Below are 25,938 nucleotides of genomic sequence, written 5' to 3'. Positions count from 1 at the left end.
GGCCCATCTTGTCTTTCATGTTTCAGAGCTAATTATAGGAGTGCAGTGCACATCTTTGAAAGCATGTGACACAAGGGATTTTCCACGACAACCTTTCAAGCTAAGGCAGAAAACCTCCGTGGGTTGAAAACACTTAATCATGATGCGCAGGCTCCCTCTGACATGAACGTGCTACAGCTCTCCTGATTAGACATCCCTGAGGGTTATCGGTACTGTAGCAGCACCTGGAAACCACAGCCACCTGTGTGGACCTCAACCTTCTCTCCACTCCAGAAATACAGGCAAAACCAAACCAAACCAAACCAAAAGATGAGAGGGAAACAGCGACTACAGGCAGACCTTGTACCTCGCATTTCTTTGGGAAGCCCAAGGTAGAGCTGAGACAGCAACAGGCAGTGGGCTCAGCTCAGCAGTGGCAGAGTCGCTGCCTGGGTCTTGTGAGCACCCCAGCAGAGAGAGCCTTGCAGAGAGGTGTGGAGGAGAGTGCTGGAGCAATCTGCAGGCGGCTGTGGGGAAATCCACCCTGAAGGGCCGTGCAGGTGTTAATTCAGATGCCTGTTTATAACACAGTTTTTCTGTGTTCTTTAAGGGAAAGATTTGCCTGTTTCCTTTACGTGGGAGGAACAGTGGTATAGCCAGCCTGGCCAAAAACCTCCTACAAACCTGTTTTCTCCTTTTCCTTTTCCTGCCATTTTGCATCCATAGGCAAGGCTACCTCAGATCTCATCTTTTCAGTGCTACAACCGATCCATTAAATAGCTTCTCATGGACATTTTTTTCGGCTCCAAGGACTAGAGTTGCTGAGTGAGAAAGGCATGAGCTGGGCTCTCGCTGCTGGGACTTCCTCCAGACCAGCTTGCAGTCCTAAGAAAAATGAGTTGGATGGTCTCAGCCCTGTCCCCAATGAGCAGCAGCAGTAGATCACCTTGCAAAAATGAGCCACGCGTAATTTGGCACCATTGACAGAAGACTCACTCGCAGCAGCTTGGGGCCTTGCAGGCTTGAGATAATGTGCTGCTAAAATCACCTCTTGACCCTAACCCAGGAGGTTCCTCCAGGTCGTAAGGGAAGACGGGGGTAGCAGGCCACTGTGAGCTACCTTGATAAATGTACAAGCCCCTGCAAGTCAGCCTGGCACGCCTGCGCTGGTGTGAGCTGCTCTGTTTATCACAGTAAGACCAATATGTTTCCTGAGTTGTGTTGGAGGACTCCCGACTTCTCATTTAAGCTCCCACCTCCTTTTTCCCCTCCGGTGCAGCGTGCCCACCGTAGTGAGCTGGTGGCCCTGACGGAGAGGAGAAGCAGGCTACGTGCATCTCCTTGTGATGGAGCTGGCAGAGAAAATCGGACACTGGGACAAACAACCATAAATCAGGACTGTCCTGATTAAATCAGGCATGGCTGGCAAGTAAGTTATTAGCCGCCTGTGAAACTAATTGTGATACTGATACACTCAATTTTGCTGTGTCTTTCAAACACTGGTTGTGATGGGAAACAGCTGTTAGAACCCCCCAAAAAAAAAGAAAGAGAGGGAGAGAAAGAAAAAAAAAAGAGAGCGCGCTTACGATTCAGAATCATAATAAAGTCTGTCTTCTCTATTCCCTTGCACAAAAGCTCTTAGATTCTTCTATTCTCCTCTAGACAATTACTCCCAGCAGGCAGGGTCACTCAGGATGAGCACACTATTGCATTTAAAGTTCATCTACTGAAGGGGGAGAAAAAGGCAGAGAAAGGAAGGAGGGGGAAAAAAATCTTCACATTAATGTGTGAAAAAATGGCAGATTTAAAATGGGTTAGAAATTCAGGTTAAGGCAGGAAAAAAAAAAATTGTCACACGACGTCAGTAGGAGAAAAGATTTTGTTCAGCGGTATTGTTTGACTGAACGCTTCCTTCACAATAACACTAGTGCCGGGATGTGAAAGCCAGTGTTTATTTGATGCCTGGACCGGGCCGCTGTTATGAGCAGTTAGCTTAGAAAAAAAGGGATGTTTTGAAATACGTCAGAAGGAGAAAGGGCCTGATCCGGCTCTGGAGGAAGCTGGTGGCGAGCCCTCCTCCGGCTCCCGTGTCCGCTGGCAGCTCGTGCTTTGCCAGACCTGGGGGGCTGCACCAGGGTCGGCGGCGTGACCCCCCACCACGCCGGCTGCGGCAAGACAAGAGCGCGGTTTGGCCAGTTAAAACCAATTGCTGTCAGGAGTTTGCTTCTCTCCAGCCAAGGGCAGGTAGTTAGTAGCGCTGTAGTAGTTGTAATGGCTTAAGGGTAGGAACCGAGCAGCGTTTGTAGAGAGATAGTTACTGGACTGAGAAACATAGCTCAAAAACCAGACAGGATTTTAAATATACAGGCACTTCTGCAGGTCTGAAAAAGAAGTAGCAAAGCCCAACTTGAAGTCTGTTGTTCGTCTCAGTCCCAAGGAAGAATTTTGAGCCCCCAAACCTGTTTTTTTCCAGAAATACTTAAGCTAATAAAAACTATGTTACCTCTCTTTGTACACTTGTCGTTGCCAGGATGACTACACGTATCTGAAAAACCTTCCCCTGCATGGCACAGAACATAACTGACTATGCAATATGTGGAATTTGAATATGTTTCCCCATGGGAAAATGCATTCTTGATGGTTTTGTGTCTTCTGCTGGAGTCTCTGCAATGGGCCACTACTGGAGGTTAGACTTACAGCTCTTGGTTTGAATCCCGGTATCCCCAAATACTTTATACTTCCTACTTTATCTTTTTGCCACTTTTCCTTCTCATCTTGTATCTATCTAGTCTGTCTTTCTGTCACTGTTCTGTTTGGTTTTTTTTTTTTTTAAGTTATATTTTAGCTACAAGGGTGGAGAGAAAATGACATGCATTAGCTAATAGCAATATGACTGCACCACAAGTTTGGGAGAGATGGAAGGGAAAAACAAATCACTCACGTCTCAAGAATCTAACCCCATCCTCTCAGCTTCCACGGTAACATTTCTGGCTTCCTGTTTGCCAACCAGAAATGTTTATTTACAATGCCTTTCGAGATAGCTTTTCAATGTATAATGCTCGTGTCATTACATAATGGGTCATAAATGATGTTGGTTGTCATAGAAAAACACAAAGTCATCAAATATTTTTTCTTGTGTTTTGTTTGTCTTTTGTGGCAGGATTCAGAGTCGGCTGCAGTTGGGAAGTCTGAAGGTAAATCATTATCTTTCCAGTAATTCCAGCTCTGGTGTGTTCGGTCTGTCATCAGTTTCTGCGTGAGGTGATCCTGACGTTGAGAATTTTGGTTGTATATTTTCTCAGTGGCCCTGCTCTTTCAGGCAGTCCATCGGCTTTGTGCCCTGAGAAAGCCAGGCAAAGACTTGCTTGTCCATGGTTTTGTGAACAGAAGTGGAACACTAGGATGCAAATACAAAAATCCAAGCCATGAGCATTTATTTTTTGAGCATATAAGGCTACACACTGAACCAGAAAGATATCAAACCCTGGGAGTTTCTACTATAACCCTGAGAAACTGAGGCAATGGTTAGTGCAGGATTTTGGGGGATTTTTCTGATCTAAACTGTAGCAGAGGGGACATTTATGAGTGCAATATTTTACAGTGTTGAGATGAAGCTGCCTGGTCTAGTACCCCTTTCCTGTAGCTAACGTGGGGACCAGTAAGATGAATATAATCTGCCCAGAAGGTGCTGTCCTTATTCCTGACTTAAACTGACACCCGGCTGTCATAGACTTTGAGCTCTGCTGGGCTCCCTGGCCATCTCCTTGGAGGGGTCTCATTTGGCAATATTACGAAATGTCCCTTGTCTCAGAAATCCAGGAGGAAAAGGGAAGCGGCCCTTAAGCCAGGATACTGGGTCGAAATTTTGCCTGTGCTCACACCAGTGTGTATCGAGTACAACTCCCCTGAAGCTGGTGGTGAAGCTGCTGTTCTTACCTCTGAACAAATCAATTTCTAGCTCTAAAAATGAGTTAGAGAAGAGGTAAAGCTAGCACTTATAAAATAAATGTGTTTATTTGGTAAACATTGTATCCTGTTTATCAACTTCATCGATATCAGATCTACCTAAATTCTTCTTAATCTCATTAGGGAAAAGGCAAAAGAATTTTTGCATACTTTTACTAAATCAGGAGACCTTTTTATGCTCTTTGTTGGAATAATGGCAAATAAACCACTATCAAAACACAAATGACAAAATACGTCTGTGCAAAAGACGTGCAAAAACTCCCACTTTCCTTTTTTGGGAGGGCACTGAGAGGCGTCTCTAGATCGCCCAAAATAGAGGAGCCTCCTGCATCGCTGATGTAATTCCACTAATGTCAGAGAAGCTCCATCTCCCATACATACCACCTAGTGATCTTCTGGCTGCCTTCGTAGGAAGAAGAGGGTCTCGTACCTAATTCTTGTCAGCACCAGAGGTCATTTGCTGTGGTCCTCTGGCATTAATGCGCAGCAGGGTGTCGGTGAGCACCCGGTAAAATTTCCAGCCACACACAAGGAAATGCTGGACTAAGTGCTCTTTTCGTGAAATTCACAGCCCAAAGGCTTTATCTTCCTCTCCAAGGAAATACACTGCTGTCACAAGTAATAGCACTGAAAAAGTTTTCAGTTACTGTGCAAGGTCAGATTACCTGCATCTTTCATTATCTAGGTGGGTGACGAAAAGTTGTTGAGATCTATCAAAAACAAGGCCTCAATTTAGCAAGGTGGCTAAGCAGGCAGCTGAGTTTGCTGGGACACTCTGCGTGAGTTAAACTAACTGTGTGCTTCAGTAGGCTGCTGAATTGGAAACTAAATTTCAGGAAGAGTTCTCGAAAGTCGTGGGAATTAGATACCCACGCTTGCAACTGGAAATCGTAAGTTGTGCCAATATCGTGCACAAGAGGGGTGTGTGTCTGAAAAGAGAAAAAAAAGTGTATAGAGGAACAGTAGGAGCAAATGCTCCTCTGCAGCATCCTGTGAATTTTGTATTTGTGTACTGTCTGAAGAAGCCTTTGGAGAAGTGCATTGTGTGAAACCACTATCCATCCTTTATGCTGAATTTTTATTACGTGACTCCTACTGTGTTAGCAAAAAAAATCAAATAAATGCAAAAGTATCATCCCTGCTATGAGTTCCAGACACAGTTCTCATTTCAGGATCCTGGCATGCACTTGTAAAACATTTAAATACCTATTGGTGGATAAGAAAATCAATTTACTTGTGAAGTGACTAAGTAACAAAACATATTAGAATTGATGTTACAATTAGGAAAAAGAAGAAATAAATTGTTTTTCTGCTCATTAATATTTGGATAAATATTTATGAATGTATAAGACAAGCAACCGCTGCCAACACTAGATCTTTATTATGCCAGGCGTAGGAATAATTCAAGCATTTAGGCAGCTGCATGTTGAACTTAGCCCCACTGGCTGTTCAGCTGCATTCGATCTGGCCTTGGGAAGACTTTCCTTTGGAGGCAGCTCAGATTGTGTGGTTTCTGTATGGTTTTTGTTTGGGACTCCATGAAGAGAAGGAGTGAGACCATCTGCAGGTCATGGGCTCCTGACAATGAGCTGTGTTTGCCTGGATGGATGTGTGCCGGGCAGAGCGATGTTCAGGGCGGACTGTGCCGCTCTCCTATGGAGTGGTTTGGCAGGCAGGAAGGATTTGCAGGAGTTTGGTCTGCAGGGTTGGCCAGGCAGATGTTTCCAGCCTGGAAGCAGCAGTAGGCACTCCCTCAGGACCGGCTTTCCATCGGGACCTTGTTTTTCTCCCATCCATTTCTCCTTAGAGCCCTCAAACCAGGCACCTCAGCGCACGTGGCGTGTGTGAGCCATTTCACCTAGCGTTGTGTGCACGCCTGCTCGCTCCTTGTGCCGGTGGGTCATCTTATTGTGGGGGGCAAACCCTGCTCAGCCTTTCCCCCCTGCACAGGCAAACTGGCCGCCCTGCTCTCTGGCAAGGCAGCTTTGGTGGACCCTGAAGGGAGGAGAGGACATTTCCTTTATACAGTGCTGTCCTATATGTGTGCAGCTGGGAGAGGAGAGGGAGTCACGGAGAGCTGAGTTGGTCTGGCCACCCACAGCCATTTCTGTGTTTCTCCTGGTGAAGGGGAGCCTGATTTTCACTCTTTTCTAAAAAAAAAAAAAGTAACCAACAAAACCCCCTAACGGCTTCGTTATCTTCAGGCAATTTTTGTAGCCCTTGTCTCTAGTTCAGGATGCAAACCAGAACAATAGGTGTTTTGGAACCTGAGGAAAAACCAGCTAGTTGGAGTGGCTCAAAATGTAGCTTCGCAGGGGCATGCATCAATAATCCGCTCCGTGCGGATATTACGCAGGCAGCCTTAATACACGTGCATGGCATCCGGATTGACAAGACAGACAGTGATGGCTCCAAAGGGTCAATAAAACATGCGCCATGAAGGATTTACACAATAGACAGTAATGGCTTCTTTGGAGCTGTTACGGTCTATTGGGTCAATAATAATCCACTTTTTAAAGAGTGCCAAAATATGAATTTACACAACAGGCCGTAATGGCTCCTGATCTATCAGATAAATGATATGAATTATCAGCATTAGTGCCCGCACTGCAGTGCACGTTTACCCATTAGAGTGGTTAGAATAAATACTAGGTGCTTTAAAATATACTTTTGTGTTCAAAAGGCTGATTTCTAAGAATACCTAGCGGAAAAAAAAGAAGAGAAAAGCCCAGATTCTCATTGTGAAACCTGTGAAATAACTAGCAGAGATCGGGGGATTTAAATCTGAGACTGTTTCTAGGAGGCTATTGTGAGTTTTCACTCCACATTACCTCTAATTAAACACTACAGCAGCCTATACCCTGTATTTTTAAACTTTGGTTTATTTTTCTAGCAAACTCATGCCCGTGTACCAGGGGAGTCCATGAACATTTTCTCGTGTTGGTAACCCTTTCTTTGCAATTGCATCTTTTCTCTTTCATTAAGGACTAGTTGCCTGAGTAATGATTTGCAGGATCCAGAGCACATGTTATGCAAACAGGCTTGGTCTGTATATATGCATTCAAGACCAAAAATCTGTTTAAATAACATATGTTCTGTTTGCAGCCACCTATCTGTCTCTATCAAGGAAGATGAAAGTCCTTGTCTACGCTACTTCAGCTGCGCAATCAAGACAGAAACCCTCAGCTGATACTTGCCAGCAGGTGGTGACATACAGCAACAAGCGCCAGTGGCAGCAACATTTTCCTGCAAAACTTGGAGAAAATCCAGGCTTCAGGGAAATTAAATATGCCTTCAGTTTGTGAAGAAATAGTGATGAATATCCATCAGCAACACATGTGATGATTTAGTCTTGCTGCATGGCAAGAAGAAGTATGTTCAGTCCACAGCAGGTCAAAAGTTTTCCTTGCTGTTTCTCTGTGTTTCCTTCTTGTTATTATAAAACATTTGGCTTGGCTGTGAAATATACTTTTAATTAAAAGATAGGAAAATCATACTAAGACAGCAGCAGCAGAGAGCTGTTAGAAAGCCTGCTGTCTTAGCTCTTGTAATAAACACAACGCGAAGGATAGGTGCACACAAAAGCTGAAGTGTTGTGGCAAGAATACGTATACGCCGACTTGTCCAAGTCCCTGCAAAGAGAAGTATAAATAGCGCGTTCTGCTTGTCTGTGGTTTCCTCATGCTTTTTCAAACTTCTTGCTTTTTTTTTTTCCCTGGTCTCACAGCCAGGTACCCTTGTTTGAAGGACCCACTGCTCATACAAAACACCACTGTTTGGCTTGCAATAGGTTGGTGGGCAAATAATTCTTCCATAATAGATGAGAAAAAAAATTAATGAGGAATCGTGGCAGGATCTGTCACTTTTGGTTTCTAACATTCTGTGGTTTCCAGGCACTTAAAATTTCCTAGATTTTGTCCATACCTTTGTATATATGTTACTCCTACCTTAAACAACATGCCCTTTAAAAGAAATTTGGGTGCTCGCAGCATCTGAAGTGCAATAACTTAACAGAGGAAAATACAAGCCTCGTCTTGCTTAGCAGGGAGCTGAGAACAGGACGCAAATATAAAAATACCGAGGATTTTTTCCCCTTCACAGTGTCTGTTTCCTGCAAATATCTACCATCTGCAATATTGACTGGTTTATCAGGCAGCAGGTATCCCTATCAGTCTATCTTGAATTGTCATCCAGCAGGAGATTAAACGCTGCCTGCCTCCTTCTTGTGATTTTCAGTCTTCACGTCGCAAAGTTTTCAATCAAATTTCGGCGGTGTGCATTTAGCTTAGAGAACTCACGGTACTTATCTTCCCAAAGCAGGTGATTTAGACCGTGTTTACCTTGTACAGTTCCAAGATATCTCTCGGCAAACCTGTCCGCATCTCAGGCCTTGAAATGATTCCCAAGTTCTTTTTTTGCTTTTCTCTGCCTCCCTTTCTCTTTCCCTCCCCAGCCAGGCTGCCAGCCATACAGCAACAAGAAAAACGCGGGTCCTGAATGACAGACAAGTGCCAGTTTTCGGAAGAGTTGTATCAATGGGGCAACCTTGTATTGTTAGCTTTTTTAACATGAAAGCAAGATGACCACTTGCAGCCTTGTTCCAAGAAGCTTCCTCATCAGTAATATTTTCAGTGCACTTATCACAGTTGTGGCTTCAGCCCACGAAGCGGCTCGAGCCTGGGAGGATGTCAGCTGGGTGCTTTTCTCGGTTTGCATCGGATACCTGAGGAAGTTGTGGGCTGGGAGGTATCCTGTAAAATAAACTACAGCTCCATTTGCAAGGAATCCAGCGCAAGCAAGCTGACACTGAAAAAAAAAGGCTTCTCTGCCAATTAGCGTATTTTCCACGTAGGATTTTGATAAACAGATTAACTAGAATTTGGATAAGCATAAACTTGAGACTAAAGAATGCTGGAAAGGCATTTCAAAATGATCACAAAAGCCAGACTGGATCTTTGTGGTGGATTCTTCATGCAAAAGAGTTAGAATATAATATAAGTAAAAGTGATTCCACTAAGGTAAATGGATGAAGGAATTGGGAATTATAGTTAGAGAGTCCAAAATAGTCTTTCGCCACCAAATACTTTGAACAAACTGGTGTATGGCAGTCAGGGCAAGATCTGGGAGCAAGATTTGTACCCCTGTTCTGGCCACTTAGAGCTGTGTAAAAAGACCGTAGAGGGGTAAAATGGTCCACTGACAGTTATAGGTCATGGTTCTGGCTGAAAGAGCAATAGAGCGTGCAAGTATGGTACCAGAGGGTCAGAGGTTGCCTTTTGAGGACTCCCTGACTGGAGGGAGAGGGAGCATGTGCACTTTTTTGGGGGGATGGGGCAGCTCAACAAGGTGCTCCCAGGCTCCCGGGCAGCACCGTAAGCCTGGGGCCGATGTTTGGGACGGATGAGTCTTTGCAGCGCAGCATGGCCTGGCACCATCCGAGCACTCACCCTAGGAGTGGGAGGGATAAGAGAAATGCGATTATGGATGCAGTTGTTACAAACAGAACGGGAGTTTAATCCCGAACTCCTGGTTATTCTGGAAGACCGGAGGGGCTGTTACAGTAATTTGATGCCAGCTGGGAAGAGGCAAACACCTCCCAAGTCAGTGCTTTAGCCGACAGCCAGACGACAACAGAGGGTTCCCATCAGGCAAGGGAAATCTTCCAGAGGGTGATACCCACTAGAGTTCATCTGCTTCGTGCTGTCAGGGCAGCGCGAGAGAGAGTGAAGTGACAGGCGAGTTGGCCCAGCTGCTTCTTCATGAATATCTGAGATTCTTGCATAGTGTAAGTGGAAACTATATGAACACATCAAAGAGGAAAAGACACTGACAATTAAAAGGCAGTGCCTAGATGATTTTTAAAATGGTGAATTTGGCTTGATCTAATGAATTTCCTACCTGTGCGGTGGAGAGTAGATTGAGGTGTTAGAAGTGAAACACAATTCCTTTGCTGTTGAATGTGGAAACAAATTATTCCTTTGTTTTTCCTCTTTTGCCCACTCTTTGTGCTTTTTCCTTCCCTTTCCACAAGCAAGGAAAAGTGCCTGAGGCCAGGCTGCAGGGAGAGGATTATGGCACGTTCCTGCTCGGGCATCAGCTTTGCTGAACCCTGTTCAGGAGTATCTTGTTGGCAGGGGCCCATGGATGGGGTGAATGAGTGTTAAATAAGCTGATAGCTTAAGTGATCCCTGTGGTGCCTTCACCTCAGAAGGGAGTGCAAGGTGTGAGCTGATACACAAGATGTATATTACCATCGCTTTAGTAAGGACTACCGTCTCCTTCCCTGAGGGCTTCCCTTACTGAACTGAAATCCTGCAGGCAGCCATTGCACAGAGTTTGGTAAGTGGTGCAGATATTTTGGGTTCAAAAAGACCAAGATATCTGTTTGTGGCAAAGTAAAACCCATTCTTTATCACTTGGTGCTCTCACCTGACAGTGTCACTGAAGCAGAGGTCCCCTGAGGCCAGGGGCAGCAGGGAAACCTCTCGCAAGGGATGGACGGGTTGTGCGTGTCCCCGACGGACATCTCTGAGGCTCAGGTGGAAGCTCAGCAAGGCCCGGACCACAGACTCTGAAGTCTCCTCCTCTAGAAATACTCGCAGGCTGGGGGACACTGGGGACAGGTTGTCTTGAGGTACAGGGCCCAGATCTGCAAGCAGAATCTGGGTGTACGTGAGCTGGTTTGAACTGCTTAGCTTTGTTTTATGGTTTAGTCTTAGATATGTGACATGTACACGTGAAACATATTCTCTGTGCTTAAGCCCAGCTACTTTCATGTCTGTATTCACACTGGTTTTACTCTCCTGGCTCTAAGCCTTATGTTGGCATCAGCCCTTTTTGTTCTTGGTTCATGTATTTGTAGTGCCCCTGAACGCACTCTTCCTCTAGTGGGACTTGTAGAGGTCTTGTAGAGTTTCATTACTCACTAGGGCAATCTTCTGATTTCTAGGTGAGGCATGTCCATGGCCATGTATACAATTGCCCTGTAGAAACACAGTCTGTAAAGCTATTACATTTGTCAGTCAGTTATAAGGCTACAGTTAAGGCTGCTAAATATGTTCACATAATTTTAATGTGTTTTCTGTTCTCAGCTTTAACATTCTCGACTGAACATTTCTAAAACAGGTCTTTGTCTCAGACTGGATTTTTTAGGAAAGAAAGATGAAAAAGTGGTTCAGGTACAGGTGAACTCTAAGACTTTAAGACCCGTGTGAAAATCTGCCCATATTTCATTGGGCTGTAATCCTCCGTAAAAATCTTACTCTTACACTCATTTAGCAGAGGTATAGTCCAGTCTGGCAGCAGAATCTGGCTGGCCCTAGCAGAGCAGGGCTTTCCTTAAGTTGCTTGTGGCTACTATAGGTGCAGTAACATACCTGTGGTTATAACCTGTGGTTGCCACGGGTATGCTCCAGTCACAGGATAGAGAATGAGAACATTAGTCCCTTGTTCCCTCCGTGCAGCTGTCTGCAAAGCTGAGGGGTGAGGTGGCAGGAGGCAGGAGGGACATGGGGTGCAGGAACAAGATGCACGGAAGAAGGGGGTGCAGGAGGAGAGAGGCAGGGGAGGCACGGAGGCACGGGGCAGAGCAGAGAGGGCTGGGAGGTGCAATGAGCGGAGAGCAGATTCAGGGAGGGGGGAGAGGGCTTCTGGTGGGCTGGCACAAGAGAAAAAGCTGACAGATACCAGGGGTGGGGTAATAGTGTGTGATAACGTGTGAGAGAGGCAAATTTGGACGTTTCTGAGCACTGGCTGTGCAACCTTGACAATACAACCTTGACAACCTTAATACATCTATATGCATATGGATGGGATAGAGACATGAGAATTGTTATGTAGGTTGGTAACTTTTAACATATCACTGGCATAAGGGAATGCTGTGTCTGTGAGCCCTTTGATGTGCTTAGGCTGGGACATGAATCAGTTTTTTGTTGTTAAGATGGGGTCTGAGCAAAGATTTTAAGGACTGAGTGATTTGGGCTACTGTTGTTTTTTTTTTTTTTTTTTCTGCCTGTACTCTATGTTCCAGTAAACAGGACATTTCTCCTATAAACAGAGATTTTTGTGGTTTCAAATTATCTCTTATGGTAGCACTTTTACTGAGACTTTCGAGCTCAAACCCTGGAAACCCCAAAATGTTTCCCATTGCAGTCCGATCAAAACACTAACGGCAGCCTTCTGCCAGCGCCCGCTGCACGGAGCGCGCTGAGCAGCCGGGGGACGCGGGGGTCACGCCGATGCCCAGAAATTGCAAACCCTCCTCTCACATACAAGCACCGGGGAAAAATGCTGAGAGGGAGGGAGGGAGGGAGGGCATGAGCCCTAACCTGCAAAGCTTGCAGAAAGGACCATTCATTTTCAGCAGCTTTGCTAGATCTTGAATCGAAAGAACGTATTTTACAGAGCATGCTTTGTTAGTGCTGATTCCTGCACTCGGCTCTTCTAGTGCTTCAGAAAATGCGTTTGAAGGTGGCTAAGGTATTTCAGTTTGACAAATAAACTAAGCTGTGGTTAGCTTCTCAGTATGTTTTGTGTCATGGTGCTAATTTCCCATTCACTTGATTGGGATGCAATGATTTCACGACAGTGTCAGTGCAGGTCTATGGAAAAGACATTATGGTGTCAAAATGAAATGAAACAATGTTAATTTGTCTATGGAAACGGTGTTACACTGCCAAATTGAAACATAACCCTCAGCTCAGCCACCTTGAGACTCAGCCCTGCCGTGCTATAGAAGGACCCTGCCGCACGGGGTGATTTTACAGCGACGCACTGGGAAACTACAAATCTGGATTAAATATTAGAGGAGGTAAGACTATTTGTTTTGTTCTATGAAATCACAACTATACAGCATTTCCTAGTGGTATAGGGGCCTTCCACATGTGCTACAATACCTAAAGCCCAGGGAGAAGGTGGGAATTGGGGGGAGAAAAAGCACTTTGGCAACCTTTACTCAGGTTTTTTTTGGTTTCCATTGGCTCTCAGCACGTCTCATTCCTAGCATTATATTAGTGGATCTTTTTTAGGCGAGAAATGTTATTAGATTTTGCAGTGTTCATAGCACCTAACCAACATCTGGGACACTGGAGTTCAAATTAGGCAGTGATCTAAATCCAATTTGGATTTTAATTCCACCAGGATGTAGCATTTCTAGTAAAACAAGAACTTGAACATAAACCAGAATCCAAAGTGTAGGGAATACAATAATGAAAAAGAATGCTAAGCAAGCTGAAATCAGAAGACAAGCGCTGAGGGAGGGAAGAAGCAATATATAAAGGGATATAGAGAAATATAAATAAGTATTTTCTCTGCTGTTAGGGGTCTATGGGGTGATAGAATCTGCTTACCAATCACAGTTTGTCTTTTATTTTGTTCTATGTTCCTGGACAGTATGACCACCTTTGAAAAAGGGTGATCTTTGAACTCCTGCCCTGGGGCGAGCACCAGCAGATGTTCTTTTGTTCTTCTCTCCATATTCAGTGTCCCTCACCTCCTAAAGCTGAAGTGCACTCCCCAAAACTGACAGGTGTTTCTCTGTTTGATTGCAAAGAGATGGATTTAGGCTAAATGTGACCTGAAAGCTTCAAAGTGGAAGGGCCTCCCAGCATGCTTGCAAACTGGTGGGAGGGGGAAGGCCATTGTAACACCTGCACTTCTGGGAGTATTAGCAAATCACATACAGAAGCCAAGGAGAAAAAGGCTCGACCAGTCTGTTAGGAGGGACTTTAACACCGTCTCTCATCCTGGGTCAATTTCCGGGGTGATCCTGTCTGCTTAGATTCTCAGTGATTTTTTTTTTTCCTGATTTGTGAAATGGGTGCCATGGTACTTCCCAGTCTCTTATAGACTTTAAAGGGAAGAAATAAATTACAGCTTTTCTGATGTCTGGGCAGTGCTATAAGACCATCATGTCAGTATGTATGGCATCATGAGCTGGGGTGGGTGGAAAGGCTAATCACATGAGCACTATATCTTAAGAAAGCCTGTCCTTTCTTTGCGTGTGCCTCAGCTGGCGTTAAAATCTGACACTGGTTAATGAAAACAATAAAGCTATCCAATCTTATTGATGGCCATGTAGATTTCTTGGATGTGAGGAGCTCTGTGCTCTTGTGTATTGATAAAGATATCTCTGGGCTGTGCACAGCATTTCGAAATGTCCACTGAAGTTCCAGAGCTAAAGGTCCTCCTGACCGCCCAGTTACTGCAGTCACACTTACTGTATGAGTGGTGTATGTTCCTTGTTTCCGTAAAGCTCCTTCTCCTTTTCTTCTTTCCTCAGGTAGGAAGAATGTGTTTATTGAACCTGGTGGATATGGTCATGCTGGTCAATTCCCAGGAGCTGTGAAGTGCTCGCCTCAGCTTTGATGAGCAGGAGGAGCATGGGGATTAGCATTCACATCTGTGTTTAACCCCCAGTTGCCTTGTGCAGGCTTTCATTCACCAGAATGTGATGGGAATTGCTGACCCAGGAGTGGAAGACACAAGGACCTTCTCCCACATAAATCCTTTGGAGACCCTGTTCTCTACAAGTGATACTCGTCAAATCAGTGTGGAGGGAGCTCTGTAACTTCTTCATGAGCCACGTACATGCCGCTCCAGCCATAGCTAGTCACAAAGATTTCCAGGCTATCTCAATGCCTAGGAGGAAGATTTTGGCTCTTCAGGCACCATTTACATGTTGTTTTGAAGTAGTTCATGTTGCACTAGATATAGTAGTTGTGTGACCTGCAGATGAAATGTGCAATCCAGCTTCAAATTCAGAGGGATGAATCACAGTGTGAAATATTGCAGACCTCCCAGTCTGTTGCAAACAGCTAAGACAAGTCATTGGATTGATATTTTAATGAAATACCCTGCTGTACAGCCAGGGATTAAAATATAAGAATCATTTGTGCTGGATGGGGAAGGCAAAATCAACATATTCCAAGTGGGTTTTATTCCATGTGAATAAGATTCTCAAAATTAAATTTTATTGATAAAAGACCAAAAGAAATCTTCCTTTCTAGGATTCTCTCTCTCTCTGTTTCACACACACATGCACACACACACACACGTGCACACGCCTTTTCTTTCTCTGGGAGTAAAGCACGATGGACATCTGGCTGCCAGGCTCAGTCTACTCCCCCACAGGCGTAGAACAACATCATTGTTTGAATATGTTCTTTAGAGGTTGACATTTGGTGAATTTATCTGCTCTGCTCCAATAAGGGAGAACATTCCAACAATTTTATGCAATGTGTAAACCGCAGATTAATTACACAAATTATATAAATTATCCTAAAACTTTTGGGTAATATTTGCCATGTCAACACTGTAATTGAGCTGACTGGGCATGTGGAAAGCCTGCATGCAGCAAGTGACAGTCCGTGATGCAGATGGAGAGGCGATTTGCAGCTACCTCTACTTAGATTAGGTACTGCAAGGTCCCCAGTCTGTAAGCAGAATAGGTAATGTGAGCCTTCCATCAAAACAAAAAAAGCAATGGGCTGTAGTCTTCTGCGTTACTACCTAATATGGAGGGGTCTGTAGCCCTCTCCCAAATACAAGGTGAACAGCCACAGTGTGTGTGGTAGTGGTGGCAAAAAATGAAAGCTACAGGCTTAACTGTTTCAGAAAAAAAAAAAAAAAGTCTTCCTTGCTTATGAAATCAGCCACAGCAGGAAAAAAAAAAAAGCTTTGATCTGATTTGTGTCCACATCAGCTGAACTCTGCTCGCCGTGGTTTGGACTGAATGGTGACTCCTCACAGGAGGAATCCCACAGGTCATGTCAAATTTGCCTTGTCATTTCAGAAGACATGTTTGTGTAATTTCTGGATTTGTGATAGAAGAGAACAGAGCAATGACCCAGAGTATGCCTTTCCATCAACAAGCACAAGCAAAATATCTGTAGCAAAGCATGTGGAGTAACCTCTTGGAGGTTATATTTGGAGTGCTGAGGACTCCAGACATTCAGGATTCACAGGCAGTTGCATCCTTCCTCCTTGCAGTGGAATGGAAACCAGGTCAGGGGGATGATGAACTGCTCCCTGAGGAAGGAAGGGCCCGAGGCAAGCTGGCACCCACTCTAGGTCAGGGGCTGAGCTCCCGAGGAAGCTGCAGCTCTCGCCTCACACCAGCACTGTATGGCATTACGTTAGCAGTCTCTACTTGCTTTGAAGGAACGGCAAATCCAGCCACCGAGGCTGGTTTAACCATCTGCCTTCCAATAAAATGTGCCATCACTATTTTTGTTTTTACAATTTTGCTTTCAGAAGACCAGTAATCCTCGACTGTTTCCAGCAAGACTTGAATTTGGACAAGAGGATTGTAATGGGAGGTGATCTGCTGGACCTCCAGAAATTGCATTCAGGCTTTCCCAAATCTCTATAAATAGTCTCAGAGTCAGTGGAACAGGTTTTTTACCAAGGGTAGAGGGGTGTCGATAGTTATTCAGTGCAAGTTGTATAAATTAGGCGTTTGGTGAATGAGTGCAGTCTCTGACTTAGGGGGGGATTCCCTTGTGTGAGATACTTGAGTAGTGAAGGAGCTCAAGCTTAGAGCTCTGGAAGACATGGGAGAAGAGTGCAGGGCAGGAAAGGAGAGTGCGAATGTCTAAACCAGATGAGATTTGTTTCTAAAGAAGAAATTCTGCTGCACCTCCAAGTGCTTTTAAATCTAGGGACAAGTGAAAACTTGATTTTGTTTCACTGAAAGGAAAAATTCCCATTGCGTTCAACAGGGCTGGGATTTCATCCAAGACCTCCACATCAGTCTAAGACACTCATGTAGCCCGCATTTCATCTTTTACAAAGAGTATACTGCTTCCAAAATTATCAATGTTTTCTAATTTTCTGACTTCATCATCTGCAGTGCCCCTGTTGTGACTTCTTTTTATGCAACACATTTTTGTTCTTTTTTTTCTCTCAGTCTTGCACATACTACTGCTATGCCCCCTGAAGATCAAAGAGTCATCGTATAAGGAAAAAATATCTCATTACAAAGAATAAAGGCATCCTTTTCTATACTTTATTTTTACTTTAGTACTTAATAAAGTAAAATACCAGTATAAAATCTGGCAGTTGAAGAAATGCGAGCTATACTCCTGATTTGACCGGGGACAGGGTTTCACCCCACATTTTTATGGGGAAGGTTTAGCACACAGGCATTCCACCCCCCACCTTATTCCCACCTCTGTATATTTCAAAGCAAGAACAGAAGGCAACGCAAAAGGAGCTGCCACCATCCACCAGATAATTCTTTCAAACATCTCTCAGCATTCTAAACCATAATCTAAACTTATGTCCACATAACAAATAACAGCCCTTTGAAATGAACTGAGAAACTGTAAAGCCATTAAGAAAATGTGCCATTAAGGAAAAGATTCCAGCATGTCCTATGAAAAAGGTTCGCAATGTATGTATTTCCACATGTTCAGAGAAATGATTAAAGTGTTTATAGCTTTTGTAATTGGTCTCTCTCAATTTAAAAATATAGGCTTTTTTTAAAGTTACATTTCTCCCCCGCTCTTTGTCTAGAATAACATTAATGAAGTCCCATTTTCTCAGTTGCTGAAGTTAGAAAAGCGGGAAGCGATGTGTTTAAGAGAGTGCGTTCTTGAAACGTGCCGTCTGTCTGCCCGCATCCTAGCCAACATGGCCGCCCGCTAACATGTCCCTCAGACGCAGGGTGCTCCTGCAGACTCTGGGGCTGCCGTGGTTCAGGTGGTGGGCGAGCATATATGGCAGCAGGGGAGGGGGCTCCTTGTCCCTTTCAGGGCATCCTTCTGCATGCCACTGTCCGTACCGGTACAGAAATTCGAAGGAGAACGCATAGCGGTTTTTTTCCACTACGTTTCCACCCTCTTTGGGTTCAGCTGAGGATGCTCAGCATAGTAAGAAAGTCAAACTCAGTCGTTAAATCCCTAAAAGAGGAGAAAAGAAGGAGGGAACTGGTAAAGAGCTCCCTTTCCGAAGCACACCCAGCCCTTTCTAGGAGAGCTCGCGCTCTGCTCCGTTAAATGCTATAAACATACCAGCTGCACTGATAAAAACCACATGGCCTGGTGTTCACTGAGCGAGTGAGTCAGTAACGGCTTGGTCCTGGAGGCCAAAGCCACTTTCATCTCCTGCAGATCATGGCCTTTGGAGTGCTTCGTGGCACATCTAGGTCAGTCTGGAAGAGAAGGAGGAAGATTTTCACCCACTTTCGCGATGAATACTTTTGTTTTACAGATAAGAATATATACACTGATGTATAACTTTTTTTTTTTCTTTGGTAGCAACTGTCAGTCAGGTCACATGTTAATTTTTTTTTCATTCTATTATTTTCTTTCATGCTGTTAAGCTAAAGCTTTAGGTTTTGTTCTAATTGTAAAAGCATATATCAAATGTTTCGTTATTTCTTTTCATAATACCCCAGGAGAGGGTGTTTTACCTTTCCTGTTTTAAATTAGCTTAAGTAGAAATTGTCAATCTGGAATTGACAGGTATTTGTTACAGACAACAAGGCATTGTTCCCACTTTGCTTCACCCACCAACACAGGTGCTGCTGTCACATGTCACAACAATGGGGAAACTTACTAAACTATGAAGAGTAATAATACTATAATATAAAGACGCAAGGGTAAAAAATCTGAAAGCATGTTTGCTGGCTGGAGGTAGGAAATCCTGTCCGTCGTGTGGCTGAGCTGACAGCTCTCTGCCTCTCCCGCAGAGCTCCTCTCTCCTGACTCCTTCTTCCAGGACTGCCCTTAAAAACCATTGACACTCCCTCTCCCCTCACACCCGCTCCCTCCCAAAGCTATCAGATAACAGTAAGGCAGAGGCATAATTTGATCCCTGAGGTTCCTGCTCACCTGTTGAGCTGCTGAAGGAGAAGGGGCACAGGTTCTTGGGGAGCTGGGATTACTCCGGTCTAATTACAGAAAGGCTGGGCCAGTTGCGGGATTATATTGCGGAGCGTGTTGTGACAATGCAAACATCCACAGGCATTTCTTCTGTTGAAGCCTAGCCTAGACACAGGGAATTTACGAAGTAACTTACCTAAAAAGCCCCTATTTTGTGAATTTGTCAAAGGAGGCAACAGTGGTTTTTGCTGGTCTGGTGGTGGTACCGACCCTGGGCTCTGACACTGTTGGCTGGGGAGAGATGTAGAAATCGGCCTGAGCTGCAGAATCTGGGACATCACCCAAATCTGGGGCTGAGTGCGAGCAGGTTAGAGCACTGCCATCCTCTGGCTGGCAGCAAATCAGATGGGTCCTTTGGGCTTTTTCCTTTCACCACAAAGAATGACATCAGCAACAGAATCTGGGAGAGGAGAGAGAGAAGTGACACCATCTGCAGAAAAGTTTTCCCTTTTTCCTCCTGAAGGACTGTTTTGATTTCCAGCTGCATCTCAGGTAAGCAAGAAACATAATGGATCAAATGGGCCAACTGCTTGTAAATGGAAGTAGTGGCGGTTGAGCAGAGGAAGAGACAATGCTATGCTGCCTTTTTGATATTTTTTCAGGTGTTTGTAGAGAACGAACAGTTCCTGGCCTAGCTTCAAATAGCTGAGACAATGGTCAAGTAATTTTAGATGTCTCAGTCTCAGTGGAAGCATGGCAGTGGCTGGGGTTATATGCACCAGTATGAGATCTCCTGCTACACCCACCCCTCTGTACTCTACCCCTTTCCCTAAATCCCGTCTTTCCTCTTCTGTGGTATGGGAGACCTGGTGATTTGGAGCCAGCTACGTATGCTTTATGTTTCCTGAAGATTAAAACCCATGTGTAATACTCCATAGCCTGTCAACAGCCAGCTTGGGAAAGAGAACAAAGACTAGAGAGCCAAAACCAGGCTGTTAGATCAATCAAGGCGAAGAAGTGCTTCTCACTTATAAAACCTAAAAGAAAACTGGCCAGGCAAGAAGTTGGTCCTTTGCAATGCTGGAAGACTGCTGCCCCCCATCCAGTGTCTGATTCCCTGTGAGTCAGTCTATATATAAATCTGCAACATATCGTGTCTACATCTAAAATACTTCTTCCATCAGACAGGGAGAAGACTTCTGTCTACAGTAAGTATCAAGGCTTGGGATAAGTAGCCAATGATTTGCGTTCCATTTGCCTTTTTTTTTTTCTTGGGATACTATTAAATAGTCATCTGAAACTGTCTGCTTGTGCAGCACTGAACAAAGTGGTGTGTGTTCCCGAACACTAAAAACAAGTTGTCAAGACACATCCTCAGAGACAGAGGGTCTTTTCTGTTGCTGCCCAAGAATGTCTTATTTAAAATGCAATTCCTTGTAAAGATGCAAATACTATTTTTTAAAAAATGTACCAGTACTGAGAATAAAGCAAGCAAAAGAGGAAATTAAAACAGTGAAGAGGGAGGGAGGTCTGGCAAGCTGGCTTTCAACCAAATGACCTCTTGATAGATCAGCTGGGAGCCAGGAATGCATGAGATTACCAAGAACTAGAGAGATTTATAGTTCTTTGTTTGGTCTCTTGGTAAGTTTCCGCATATAGTCAGTTACATGATGGGCACCGACAAGGGAAAATGGTAGGCCAAAGAAATCCAGAACCTCAAATATTTATTGTGATTCCATAAACAAGCATGAATAGAAGGAGCTATTTAAGGATTCAGAGCATTTTCTCATTTCAATTTAACAATAAACACCCTTACCAAGAGGAAATTTTGCACAGCCTCCCAAATCTAGCTCTCTTAGGAGAAGCTCTCTGCATGCTGCAAATATAGCTCCAATTGAATTCAGCATGTGAAGGTAACACAAGAAACTCTGCCATGGGAATGGGCGTTTGGGCTTTTGTGATGACTACACAACCTTCCCCTGAGCTGACCGTCTGCAGAGAGAGCTTCCCTCCGTGGACTGCACTAGCTAAACACATCCATGGATTCTGCCAGAAAATTGTGACTCTTGCAGTTTAGTCTCCAAAACTTTGAATGAGTATTTCTACTTTCTCATCATCCAGGTGAGGAGGAACATCCGAGCATTTGTGGTTTATGTCATCCTGATGAAATACTAATATTATGATATATTAGATGCCAAAGACTTCAAAATGCAAAAGCAAATGGATTACAAAACCTAGTTTATGAAGCTATCTATCCCAGTTTAAGAAGTAGCGTCGTCAACTGGTTCATAAGTGTATAGATTCTTACACCCAAGTGTACCCTGAAAGAACAGCCAGTATTGTGAATCAAGAAAAAAAGAGTGATCCCAGGGTCTTTAGGACATGCAAACATTCTTAAATAACAAAGCACACAATTTTCCATTGGTTTGCAAATGCTGTTTACAAATAATGGGACCCTGGACTTTTGAAGCAGAAAAATCTTTAAGCACAAGTAACAGGGAGACCTTTAGACAAGGCAGAAGTTCTGGCAACAGTCTGGTTTTAACGTGTGATTATTTGCTTGTTTTCCATATGCAGCATATATGCTGTATGGACATATGGTAATTTCACTACATTAATTTGTAATTTTTACTTATTTAGTTCTTTTTAACCAATGAAGTTGTGCTTGGGTCTATACTAGGTAAAAATTAATAAATAATCTTACGCCCCATGACAATATTGTCCATAACAGCATAATGATGATGTCTATAATGTATCATTTACTATTGTCTTTACATGTTATCTTATTCTTCCTTTATGTTAAACCAATGAATTATATTCTCTTAGTAATTTATTCACTTGTCAAAATGGAATGTTAAGAAGCCTTAAGGTTTACCTTAAGCTTTAATAGAATTTAAAGGGCAAGGATTCAAAATTCAGCTTCAAGGTCTGGATTTTTTGTAGAACCTTACAAGTGCTTTCTGAGTGTTATAATTTTGCCAGTATGATTCTGACCTGATTTGCATTCCTCACATTTCTCTTTTTCACAGGTTTGAGTTTGCACATGTAAGTTACAAGTTACTGGAAGCAACAGTTTCTTTGAAGGTACCTCACAAGCGCAAATTAGACACCTTTCAGCTTTAAAACAAGAGGAGGACTGGTGAGACAGAAAGAGGTTTGCAAACAGAAATGTCGTGGCTCTGGCAAAAGTTTTCAGAAACTGTCACTAATTTCTGATATTGTAGGTTTTTGAGTATCATTGTGGCTTCAGGATCCTGACTTTTAAAAAAATGTTGAGGAGAAGGAGGGGGAGGAGGTGCTCCAGGTGCCGGAGCAGAGATTCCCCTGCAGCCCATGGAGAAGACTGGTGAGGCAGGCTGTCCCCTGCAGTCCCTGGAGGTGCATGGTGGAGCAGATATCCACCTGCAGCCCATGGAAGGGACCCCACGCCGGAGCAGGGGGATGTGCCTTAAGGATGCTTTGACACTGTGGGGAGCCTGTGCTGGAGCAGGCTCCTGCCAGGACCTGTGGACCCATGGATTGAGGAGCCCAGGTCAGAGCAGGTTTGCTGGCGGGATTTGTGACCCCGTGGGGGACCCACACTGGAACAGCCTGTTCCTGAAGGACTGCTCCCCGTGGAAGGGACCCACGCTGGGGCAGTTTGTGAAGAGCTGCAGCCTGTGGGAAGGACTCACATTGGAGCAGTTCATGGAGAACTGTCTCCCGTGAGAGGGACCCTATGCTGGAGCAGGGGCAGAGTGTGAGGAGTCCTTCTTGTGAGGAGGAAGGAGCGGCAGAGACAACGCGGGATGAACTGACTATAACCCCCATTCCCCATTCCCCTGCGCTGGTTGCGGGGAGGAGGGAGAGAAATTGGGAGTGAAGTTGAGCCCGGAAAGAAGGGAGGGGTGGGGGGGAAAGTGTTTTAAGGTTTGTTTTTGTTTCTCATTATTCTACTCTGATTTGATTGGTAATTAATTAAATTAATTTTTCTCCAAGTCCAGTCTGTTTTGCCCGTGACAGCAATTGGTGAATGATCTCCCCCCGTCCTTATGTTGACCCACAAGCCTTTCATTATATTTTGTGTCCCCTGTCCAGCTGAGGAAGGGGAGTGACAGAGCGGCTTTGGTGGGCACCTGGCATTCAGCCAGGGTCAATCCACCACAGAGAGTGTGGCTATAAATCTTCTTCATGAATATGAAGCTCATCTTAAAGCTCATTAAATAATTCAGAGCCAGAAAGAGAATTAACTTCTGTATTTTTAGTCTGATACAGTGTACAGTAGCATACTATATTTTTATCTAGCAAGAAGGAGTCCATCAAATACAAATGTAAAATGTACAACGATCCTTCATTCTAGCTCTAACACAGATGGTTATCCCTGTAACAAATAAATAGTCAGGCTCAGAATCAAGAAAGGATAAGAAAAATGATAAGCAAAAGAAAAAAAGAAAGAAAGGCCCAGTGCAGATGATCTTGTGAGACACTACTTGATCCAACTCTCCTTAAGACCTCATATCTCAAAATCACAGTGGGATAGCAGAGCCTAGGAGCACTTACTGGGGAATACAAATATGGATAACCACAACTCAAACTACCTGTTAAACACACGGTCATACAGTATTCTGTCAGGCAGGTTCAGGGCAGTCTGGAGCTTTTTGCTCTGCAATACACCACATTTCCTCTGGAGCCCTCCAAGTCAAACTCTTCCAGGTTCCTTGCAAAGGTGGCCATGCGAGCATTTTTTTTTTTTTTAAATATCCTTACTTTTTATGGTAATGTCTGTGCTTGGGAATAAAACTAACTGAAAAAGAACAGCTTCCCCAGTTTTATAAATTGTTAGTTTTCCTTCTCCACAGAAACAGCTCTCCAAGGTGGTTTTATATTGGACCTGCCAGTGTTGGCAAGCCTGCACTGATGCCACAGCACAGAGGATGCCAAGGTTAAAGTCTATACCCTGTCATTGTTCCTTCACATGCCTTTTATGTTTCTTCCCCAGTCATCACTTGACTTCTTAGTGTTCTTATCACCAAAATCTGTACTGCTTATTCCTACCGGTCCATGAATGTTGTAAGGGAGGAAAATGAGACGAAGATATTATCTTTATCTTTTGGGATTGTCTTGGAGGAATCAAGCAAATGTAAAGGAACACCACATGAGAAGCTCTTTCTTCTACTCCAGGTCTGTAATCTCACACATTCACCACAATCCCCTCCTTGAATCCAGGGTATGTGAGACAAATCCAGAAACCTTGTCAACTCCTACAGATTATCACAGTAGGTGACAAGACCGGTGCACAGTTAGAGCGTTTCCTGAGCTTCTGAAGAAGCTGGTCCTGTCCTTTGTTGCCAACTTGTGGGGTGCCCTGACGTAGGTTATTTAAAAGACAGTTTTCAAAGGCATGCCTGGAAATGCGGTAAGTGACAGAGAAAGGTATTCATCCGGGAACGCTTAGAATAAGTCAACTGGAGTCAGGATTATTAAATCCTCCTGCTGTCAGCGACCTGCAATGCATAACTCACACTGATTTGAGTAAGCCACTTCGTTGTGGCCTCTGTTTATATTCTGGAGTTCTGAACCTTTAGAACTTCTATTAGGCAAGTTTCATAACATTTAAAAAGTAAATTAGTGATAAATACGTTTACCCTTAATAGCATTGAAGTGATATCTTCAGCAAGCTGCAAAGATTGCATGGATAATTCAATCTATGGATTTACAAATAATTTATTCGGTTATTATTTTAACTAGTCTGGCTGTACGAATGAATTAAACCGCTGGCAGCTTGCCTGTCTGTTCATTGCTCTGCTCCTTTCTCTCCCGTCTCTAAAGCAGCTGTTTTTGCCCTTGCCCTCGCTGCAAATATGGCATCCTTTTTACTTCACAAACATCCTCTCCGAGCAAGTTAGACAAGGGAGATGCTAGAGTGTGAGATGACCTTTCAGGGCGATTCAAAGATGTGTTTTCTTATGTGATTTACTAAGTGTTCTCAGAAATATTGTTTCTTTTCATAACATCTCTGGGTTGGTGGTTTTTTTTTTCAATCTTCTTTCCGAGTACAGTGGAGCAGATTTTTCAATGAGGCTGATGAGATTTGTAATATACCTCGAGTTAATTTAGACAGCAGGTTAGTCCCCTCAACAAAACTGTGGCCCATATACAAGTCAAATCTGCTTTTTTCCTTGGGCAATGATTTATTTCCCTCTTAAATTGGCTGGACCAGTTAGTTTTTTATTTTTATTAAGTCACACTATTCTTAAATGAAACTATTGATTTAAAGTCAGCTTAGTGAGGATTTAATTTGTTTTCAGGGGATTAGAGCAGGTAACATGGGATAATTTTACAATAAAGTGGAATAGAAGCATTCCTTCACATTACCCTCACCTTTTTTTCTTGCCAGGCTGCACAGACATTACAAATTTTCAAGTGAATTGTGAAAATACATTCATAAATCAGGCCTAATTCCTCTGCCTGCTTAAGGGCTATTCTAAAGAATATTTTCCTTTGACCTTGTCCATGTTTGTCCTTCCAAGGGCAGATGCATCTGATAATTCCACACTAACACAGAGTCACAAAAAATATTTTTGTGTCCACAGCAGGAATTGTAAACAAGGGCATTTGTTGAGAAATACAAGACCAGACATGTCTTTTCATACAGTGGCTACAGAGTGCTTTTCAGAGAGTTTTAAAATAGAACTATATTGCTCACAAAGAGAGGGAGAGTTACTGCTATTTTTAGCATGCCTCTATATTGTATATAGTGGATACATTGTTTTTTTAGTATAGTATGTTGTTTTTAATCTGTTCTCCATGTAACTTCATGAAAGATCTTCCCTCTTTGTCATTCTGTCTTTGCACCATGTCTAAGACACCTGCAACAGTTTCTGGGATTTCACTTGGTATATGCAGCCTGCTTTTGCTGCTATTGAACTCTGTGAATTGAGTGGGGGGAGGCTCTGCAGCCTCGGGTAACATTACCCCCAAATCAGGCATCCTCCATTTGACTCTTTCCTCTTTTTGGATGCCTTGCTTATTTTTGTTTGCTGTCCTCCGCATTTGATACCACATCCTTGCTGGGAAATAGTCGAAAGCTTATCCTACATGACATCTCTCCCGTTGCTGACACACATGGACCACATTCCTCCCACCTCTGCTTGTAACTGACTTGCAGAACACACGTGTTCTACCACGT

Source organism: Opisthocomus hoazin, chromosome 3 (genome assembly GCF_030867145.1).
Source record: "Opisthocomus hoazin isolate bOpiHoa1 chromosome 3, bOpiHoa1.hap1, whole genome shotgun sequence".
NCBI classification, from domain to species: Eukaryota; Metazoa; Chordata; class Aves; order Opisthocomiformes; family Opisthocomidae; genus Opisthocomus; species Opisthocomus hoazin.
This window is presented reverse-complemented; position numbering follows the sequence as displayed.